This window comes from Monodon monoceros, unplaced genomic scaffold (genome assembly GCF_005190385.1).
Source record: "Monodon monoceros isolate NGI ecotype Baffin Bay Population unplaced genomic scaffold, NGI_Narwhal_1 Super_Scaffold_15, whole genome shotgun sequence".
Lineage (NCBI taxonomy): Eukaryota > Metazoa > Chordata > Mammalia > Artiodactyla > Monodontidae > Monodon > Monodon monoceros.
In genome coordinates, this window is record NW_021703771.1 from 58,824,123 (window position 1) to 58,833,584 (window position 9,462).

At 42.4% G+C, this 9,462-nt stretch overlaps 1 pseudogene; it reads left to right on the top strand.

Moving 5' to 3' along the window:
• The first annotated feature begins 2,982 nt into the window (after positions 1–2,982).
• Positions 2,983–6,185, top strand: LOC114895905 (annotated as a pseudogene).
• The last annotated feature ends 3,277 nt before the right edge of the window (positions 6,186–9,462 follow it).

Here is a 9,462-nt window from a genome sequence, read left to right on the forward strand (position 1 = left end):
GTACATGTACTATTGATAAGATTTAATGTCAAATTTCAAAAAGACAAAATTCAAATATAGTACAATTGTACCCTTTTATTAATAGAAAATAGTAACTAAATTAACTCTCATGTGAAAAACCATAATACAACAAATCTCATTTATTAAATTACAAAAACTAGATAATAATTTTTTTCTGTTCTGTTGACAGATCTACATCATGTTTATTTTTAGAAGAGAAGAAAAAATTTAAAAATATTTGCTACTAGGAAAATGCAATACAGGGCAATATTGGGAACAAAATTCACCCAAGTCAACACTCTGACTTACCTAGTAAAGACTCTGAACTTGCACTCCATAAAAACAAGATTTTGTGTCCGGTTTGCTCACTGCTGCATCCTTAGTACCCAAAGAACTGATCCTCCGGGTGCTGGTCCCTGGTGTTTGGCCAGAGGAGAAATCAAGTATTTCTGCTAAGGGGACCCTAGCCCTCCGGGAACTAAGCTTCCTTCCTCCCCACTCCTTTCCACCCCATCCCTCTCTCCTTCCTCCCTTCCTTCCTTCCTTCTTTCCCTCCTTCTCCCCTTCCTTCATTTCTTTGGAGATAGATGGAAGGGAAGGGAAGCATCTCACTCCGGCTGGTGATTATAAAGATCATCTCTATTATAACCCAGATAAAATGTAATTTTCATTTTTGTTAGAGGCAAATAACCACATAAATGAACTTTAAAAAAAAAACGCATGTTACGTGACCTCTGATAACCTCCTAGGACATCCATATTCTCCCTTCCCCAGTCCCAATCCTATCACACAAGGGTTTAGTGGGGTTTTTCGGTTTTTGATTTTGTTTTTTAATCTGAGTCTCTTCATTCAAATACTTTTAGATGGCATAGAAGAGTAGAAAGAAATGAATAAAATTCTTTTATGTTTTCTCTCATACTGAGATAAAAGTCTTGATATAGGTGAGATCTAAGGGCTATAAATGAGGTCTGCTCAAACTTTCTGCTTTGAATAGAAATTTTTAGTAAAGAAATAACTTCTTACCTCTATAGAATAGAAAACTGAAAATAATTTTTAGAAAAATGGTCAAGGCTTTTAGTGGATAGTGTGAAGGGAAAGAGATTTTTATAATCTAGTTTTATATAGTAGATTATGAGTGCCTTTAGAGTCTACAGAGCATGTAACGCAAACGCCCACACTTTACAGGATAGGAACCTGAGGCATAGAGAGGAAGAGTGACTTAGAGCGGGGCGTAGGACTTTTCACTCCTGATTCCAGAATCTTCCCCGATACCCAAGACATCATGCGCGAGTCTGTACTCTGCTTTAATGTCTGCATCCAAGTGTCTGGACACTCACTTTCATCTTTTTAATTTATTTTTTGCTGCATTGGGTCTTCGTTGCTGCACACTGGCTTTCTCTAGTTGTGGAGAAAGGGAGCTACTCTTCGTTGCGGTGTGCGGGCTTCTCATTGCGGTGACTTGTCTTGTTGTGGCTCGCGGGCTCTCGGGCGCAGGCTCAGTAGTTGTGGTGCACGGGCTTAGTTGCTTCGCGGCATGTGGGATCTTCCCGGACCAGGGCTCGAACCTGCGTTCCCTGCACTGGCAGGAGGATTCTTAACCACTGCGCCACCAAGAAAGTCCCTCACTTGTATCTTTTAAGGAACCCCATTCAAAATGACCACCTTAGGAAGACCACAGATAAATCTAAATACTGAGTGAGTACTTGATGCAATTGAGAACTGTAAGCTCTTTCATTTCTACAAGTATCAATATAATTTGGATCATGATCTACTTCTTTGTGATTTAATCTCACCAATTAGTAATACTTCATTATCTCTTTTGCTCGTAAGTAGTTAGGTAAGCTGGTGAAGATAAGCTAACATCTTTACTTTTGCAGGGTAAGAACAGAAACAATCATATATGTCTCTCGCATCTCAGTGTCCCCAAATTTCCTGGACGTTTTTCTCTCTTTGTGGCTATAAACAAGAGAAATAGTGTCATGTTTATTCAGGTTTTTTGGCTGGAGGGCGAAAGGGGAAATGGTTTCTGATGCGAAGGCAAGGTGATTAAGCTCCTTTTTTTCTCTGCAGCGTTTCGAAATTGTCTCATAAAAACTGAGAATCTGAGTAACAAAGACAATGGCATGGAAGAGTCAGAAGCTAGTAAATGAAACAATAATTTAAATATGGAAAAATCCATAAGACATAAGGAAAAAAGTGAATATTTTTTACATACATTTGTCATAGAAGCAGTTGGTATTGTTTTAAATCTTCAGAGGTAAAAGACTAAATTCAGGACATAGAACTTTAAGAGTTTACATTTCTATGCTCATAAAGGTGGTTGATTAAGTAAGGCTTAATTAACTTCTTTAACTCTGTTATACAATAATGTTACCTGGCCACAGGGTACATTGATTAAGTATTAGTCGCCGCTAATAAGACCTATTTACTAATTTACCAATTTGTGATTAATGGACTTGATTACAAGGGTGAAAATTCCAATCAATTCAAAATTATATGGTCAAAGGGTCACTATAAAAAAAATAGACATAGTTCAAATATTTGTTTCTAACTGGGAATCTGATCATCTCTTAAAATAGTATTCAACTGGACCTGGTTTTCTGGCTGTAATAAGTAAGAAGAGTAGAAGTATAGTTTCTGCTTTGCACTCCACTTCTCTGAAACTCTATTTCTCACCTAAAAGTTCAGGTAATCATACCTGCTCCATCACCTTCACAAAGTTATTCTGAGAGTCAAAGACATATGAAAGTCCTCTGCAAGATTATGATGGGATGACAATAATTAACAAAAAGGGGAGACAATTTAGTAATGTAATGATCCTGACTCCATAATTCATCATTAGGTCCACAGAGCTACTATTGTTCGGCTGGACAAATCTGGTCTATCTGCGGCACTGTGCTGAGGATGGGATGGGGAACACAGCCCCTGGGCACTTACTCCTGGACCATGCCCAGCTGGGCCTGGCAGATGTACATCCTCGGCATGGCGAAGGCATCGTAAGAGCACCAAGGCCCCAGAAAGGCAAGGGGTGGCTCCCGGCTCTGATTCAGGCCTCAGGGCTTCCTGGTCTGGTCCCTCTCCCAGGTGTGAAATGACATTAACAAAGAGTTGGAAATAGCATGTACAGTCACTGATGGCGTTTCCTCATAAGCAGCAAAGATGACATCAAAAAATAAGTAAGCAAAAGAGAAAAACCAGGCCCTACTTTTTTCTTTTTTTTGCAGTACGCGGGCCTCTCACTGTTGTGGCCTCTCCCGTTGCGGAGCACAGGCTCCGGACGCGCAGGCCCAGCGGCCATGGCTCACGGGCCCAGCCGCTCCGCGGCATGTGGGATCTTCCAGGACCGGGGCACGAACCCGTGTCCCCTGCATCGGCAGGCAGACTCTCAACCACTGCGCCACCAGGGAAGCCCCAGGTCCTACTTTTAAAACTATTTTCTCTTAATACTGTATACCAACTATAGGATGATACTGTACCCCTCCCCCACCCCCAAAAGTACTTGGTGGTAAAGAACAATATTTCTGTCCCTGTCCGCATCGGAGACTTGCATTGGTCTTTAGCAAGCCTGTCTGAGTCAGCGTTTGAGAAAGGAAATGGCTGCTTGAGCAGAACCAGCCTGAGCTTTAACCATCTTTTGGGGCCACATCCCAGCCCAGGTGAGGTGCTCCTCCAGCTCTGGACTTGGATTGGTGTTCAGCTCTTCAGACAGTTCATGCAACTCAAACCAAGAGAGAATCTGAGAGAGTAATGATACATCACAGCCTGCTGCTCCCAAAATGGATGGAAAGGGTTGTGCCATAGGAAGTTGCTAATCGCCACCTGTTTTGGACCTGCGGCAACAGTGATTTCGTGTGGTTCAAACTACCCTTCTACTTTCTGCTGTTAGAAGTTTAGGATCGTGGTTTGCTGGGCTGCAGAAGCCCCTTTGAACTGGCAGTATGCTCCCCCATTGTCTGAAGGTCCCCACTTTCTCAAAAGAAAAATAGGAACAAGCTCTCTTCCTGATGATTTCACTTGCAAATCCTTTATTTTGTTCTGATCCAACTCTGCCAAAGTTCATTGACTTCACCAACAGGAGCTTCTGAAATGTCTGTTAGTTGGTGTCATAAACTGACCGTTTGCGTCCACCCCCCCCCAACAAATTCATATAATGAAATCACATCCCCCGTGTGATGGTGTTAGCAGGTGAGGCCCTTGAGAGGTGATTAGATCCTCAGGGTGAAGCCCTCCTGAATGCGATTTCTGCCTGTATACAGAAGACCGCAGAGAGCCACCTGCCCCTTCCACCATCTGAGGACACAGGACCACCATCTATGAACCAGGAACTGGGTCCTACCAGATCTGAATCTGCCAACACCTTGTTCTTGGACTTCTCAACCTCCAGAACTGTGAGAAAGAAATTTCTGTGGTTTTTAAGTCACCCAGTTGATGGTATTCGGTTGTAGCGACCTGAACTAAGATGATATTGGGTGATGGTTAGGGGTATGGACCCTGTAGCCAGAATGCCTGGGTTTGAAACACTTCCTATCTGTGTGGCCATGAGCAAGTTATATGTCCTCTCAGGGCTGCAGTTTCCCTCACCTGCAAAATAGTGATAAAATGTGCTGAAGGGGCTTCCCTGGTGGCGCAGTGGTTGAGAGTCCGCCTGCTGATGCAGGGGACATGGGTTCATGCCCCACTCTGGGAGGATCCCATGAGCCGCGGAGCGGCTGGGCCCGTGAGCCATGGCCGCTGAGCCTGCGCGTCCAGAGCCTGTGCTCCGCAACGGGAGAGGCCACAACAGTGAGAGGTCCGCGTACCAAAAAAAAAAAAAAAATGTGCTGAATAGTTTTTGCTGTTATTATTATCTCACGCCCACAAGATGGAGGCCCTATTGTGAGGGCACTGCCCAGTGCAGTGTTGACCCAAGTCTTTAAATCTCTCTGGTCAGATGCTCACCTGTTCTTGGCCACTAACTCACTAAAAGAATGTCAATTAGTTCACATTCTCTATTTTCTCATTGTTCTGTCGCTTTCCGCAAAGTCCTTCATGTTTCCTGTCTTCTATGTCAATCTGACCTGAATGGCTTCTCCAGGGATTATTAACTTAAAGTCCATTTCTACGAGCTCATCTGGATGGCTTTTCCTCCAGCAGTCCCACAGATTCACCCTCTGATCAACAACTCTCCCTATTTCACACATCATTCTATTTTTTTAAACCTCACACACACACACACCACACACACACACACACACACACACACACAAAATTTACCAAGAAACTGGGTTATTTCTGCGTTGCTGTTGGGAAGATTGTGAAATGATACAGCCACTCTGGAAACCAGCTTGGGAATTTCTATATGAGCTGCTTCTTCAGGTTCTTATAAGCTGGGCCATTAACCAAAGTGACTATATTCAAAGACAGAGAAGAAAAGCCAAAGTCTGCGTTTGTCTGCTTTGACCATCCAGAATCCAAACCTTATGCTTTGCTAAATGGAATTTGTTCATATGGAAGATCAATTCATGTGCAGCATCTGTTTGGGACTTCTTTTTTTTTTTTTGCGGTACGTGGGCCTCTCACTGCTGTGGTCTCTCCCGTTGTGGAGCACAGGCTCCGGTACGCGCAGGCTCAGCGGCCATGGCTCATAGGCCCAGCCGCTCCGCGGCATGTGGGATCTTCGCGGACCAGGGCACGAACCCGTGTCCCCTGCATCGGCAGGCGGACTCTCAACCACTGCGCCACCAGGGAAGCCCTGTTTGGGACTTCTTGCTCTTCTGAATCAACTAACCAAAGTCCTGAGAGCTGCATTAAGACACATTCACCAGGTACAGGAATGGAAAAGTGTGGGCAGATCTTCCTTTCTTATGCAGTTTTTTTTTCCAATTAATAATGCTGTTTCACCTCAAGAATATTTGCTCTTTCAGAGAGTTTTCAGTGACACGCATGAAATTAAATCCTGCAGCTTCCTTACTACCAGACGGCAGTGCCACTTAATGCACACCCCTCTTCTCACACTATTCGTGTTCCAGATCTAGAGGTTGGACCCAGCTCTTAGGAATGGACACATCGACAACCAGGTAACTCTGATCTTTATCAGATAAGTAAATAAAAGAGGCAAAAGCAAACCAGTAACAGCAAGAGAAAACAACAGAGGAAATGAATATAGCCATTCATTTCACTTAAGCTCTGAAAGTGAAAAGTATTAGTGTGATGTTTGCAAAAAATTAATAAACGGAAATCTCAATAAAGTTGGGAGACCAGAGAGGAAGCTCTCACACCCTGCGAGGATAGCAGAGCCCAACAGGGAAAAGAAAAGTTCATCTTCTTTCCTGGCAAGAACTCAACCAACGAAACACCATGGGCTGTTTGTTTACCAGAGCCCTCCCAACTTCCTTTTTCCATCTATAAAAGTGTTCTCCTTCCCTTGCTGTGTGGGCACTTGTACAAACCCTGAATTGCAATTCTCTATTGACTCTAAATAAACCCATCTTTGTTGAAGAAATATCTGGCTGTCTATTTGTTTCAGGTCAATATGTTCAAATGAAATATATACCTACACTGGTTTTAATTCTCAAAAGAAAAAAACCCTATTCATATTCATCCAAAAACTGATTTCATGGCTGTCATTTTTTTTTTTTTTTTTAGCCTCAATGGGCAGCATGTGGGATCTTAGTTCCCCGACCAGGGATCGAACTGGTGTCCCTGCAGTGGAAGCGCAGAGTCTTAACCCCTGGACAGCCAGGAAAGTCCCTCACGGCTGCCATTTCTGAAACATATAATAACGTGACTTAACTGATTTGGTATTCAAATTTACCTTAAATGACAAAAACTTAAAAAATGATAATAATATACTGCTTTTTGTACTTGTGCTACTGTTGACCATGATCAACCAGAAATGCATTTGGCTTATTTTAGTACTGTTGTTGCAATTGCACTAAACTATAAACCAGAAGTTATTACTGAACATCATGCTTTCTCAGATTGTCACCTATAAATAAACTGGGATTCGAAGTGGAGCTGCGGATTTTCTGAAAGAAACTACTGCAAATATTTTAAGAGTTGCAAGTTGTTCCTAATGAAAAACTGAATAAGTAGGCTTTTGTTTCATTTGTTAGTACTTTGGATAACATTTTATTTTTTCTGTCTTAAGTATGTTGTTTCTTACTCTCCTGCGTGTTTATTTCACAAGTTGAGGACATATGACAGTGAGACCAAAGGAAAGCTAACTATCATAGTCTTTGGATCATTTCCTTTTGCTATGATCGTATATAAATAAAAGATATAGGTTTTACTTCTCACTTATTAATTGTACTTAATGAAAATTAGTTGGCTATGTCAGTATTTATTACCCACCTCTTTTGCCAGCTAGATATGAGAAGGTATGTTTAACATATTTAAATCCTGATAACTTAATAAACAATAGAATATTGCATTGATGTATGATATTTAATATTTATTGTCCAAATCAAATTTCCCTTGTAAAATATATGGGTTATTTGGGGAAAAAAACTAATCATGCAATTACCACACAACTCAGCAGTTGTATTCCTGGGCATTTATCCCAGAGAAATGAAGACATCTTCACACAAAAACCTGTACATGAATGTTCATAGCATCTTAATTTGTTTTACCCACAAACTGAAAACAATCCAGATGCACTTCAATAGATGAATAACCAAGCCGTGGAATACTACTCAGTAAGAAATGAACTATGGACACATGCAACAATGTGGATGGATTTCAAGAGTATTCTGCTGAATGAAAAAGGCAATCCCCCAAAATAACATACAATAGATTCCATTCATGCAGGATTCTTGAAATGACAAAATTACAGAAATGGAGAACAGATTAGTGATGGCCAGAGAGTAAGGAGGGAGTGAGGGTGAGAGAAAAGTATGGGCATGGGCAACTGAAGACTGGGAATCTTTCTTTATCTCGACTCTACCAATATATCCTAGTTATAATATTGTACTGTTAAATGTTGCAAGATGTTACCATTGGGGGAACCTGGGTAAAGAGGACAGATGATCTCTGGGTATTATTTCTTACAACTGCATGTGAATCAACAATTACCTCAAACATTTTTTAAAAGTTTTAATTGAAAAAACGATTTGTGATTTTAAAAAGTTTGCCCTTTTTATTTTTCCTTGGGATTAGTCTGTATGTCATATATGTATAGGCTGCAACGTGACCTTAACATAAAAGATACTTTTTAATTTATTGTATTCTACATTCAGTCTCATTTTTTAAAAAGTGCTTTTAAATTGGGCACTTTGTTACATTTAGATGAATATAAATATATATAAATATAAACACATACACAGGTTTCCTTTGATAATTTTGACCTACCTTTTGGTTTCAAAAGGTTCAAAGTTCTGCTATTGTTTCTCATATTTTAAACTTTTTTTGTCATTTATCTTAATACTTCAAAATCATAAAATGAGGAAGGGGCAAAGTTGTTTTTGTACAAAGCGGCTTTAAATACACTGGCATCCACAGTAGGTACTGACAGCGGCGTGTTCGGAGGGGGAACAAAAAGTTCTCTAGCCAGTAAGCCTGGAATCTTTGCGTTGACCTTGAACTAGTCTCAACAGTCAACAGCGCTGGTAACGGTAATAGGCTGACAGCCCTGAGTGACTCCGGGACGCCGGGTGGGAACGGTGCGAGCTCGGGCGCCGCGGCTCGGCTTTGAGCGGCTGGATCCCCGCGGTGCTTTAATAGCGGCCCCACGTGGTACAAATGGGAACTACAGGCATTCGGCGGCATCCTCGGCCACTGGGCGGACGAGGGGCGGGCCCGCATTAGCCTGCATCCTGCGCCCGAGGAATTAAAGCCCTGGAGAGGGGCCAGGACGATTTAACCCGGGAGATCGAGGCCTGGCCCTTCCCGCAGTGCACACGAGTGCAGGGGGCTGGGGTCACACTCGTCCTGGTGCCGCTCCGGTAAGCGGGTGACAGGCCACTTGTGCTTGGCAGGCAAGGGACCAGCCTCTGGAGTTCTCAGGGCGAAGGGACTTGGGGGGAGGAGGAGAGTGAAGAGTTCATGGGAACTGTGAATATTCAGTTTGGGGAATTAATGCCAAACAGTCTTCCGAAACAGTCCGTGGTCCAGTTGCTGTTCATCTTCTCCAACCTGAGTATTGTGATCCTTTAAATTTTATTTATTTTTTCCTTATGGTGGTGTGAAAGGGCATGGTTTAATGTGCCTCTTCCAGATCTGTTTCTCTACCATTCTTCCCCGTTTCACTAAGAGGCACCAGTTGACCACCCATGCCCTCAAGCCAAATCTTAGGAGTCTTCCTGAATTTCTCTCCCTTTCTCTGTCCATTATCAGCAAACCCTGTTGGTTCTACTTCCAAACACATCCTTTTCTCTACTTCAGCACCACCTTCCTGATCCAAACCATTAATGTCTCTCTCAAAGCTTCCAAAGATTTCCCTCCACCCCTGGTAATCCGCATCCCCACTCACCTTGGCCATGCAAA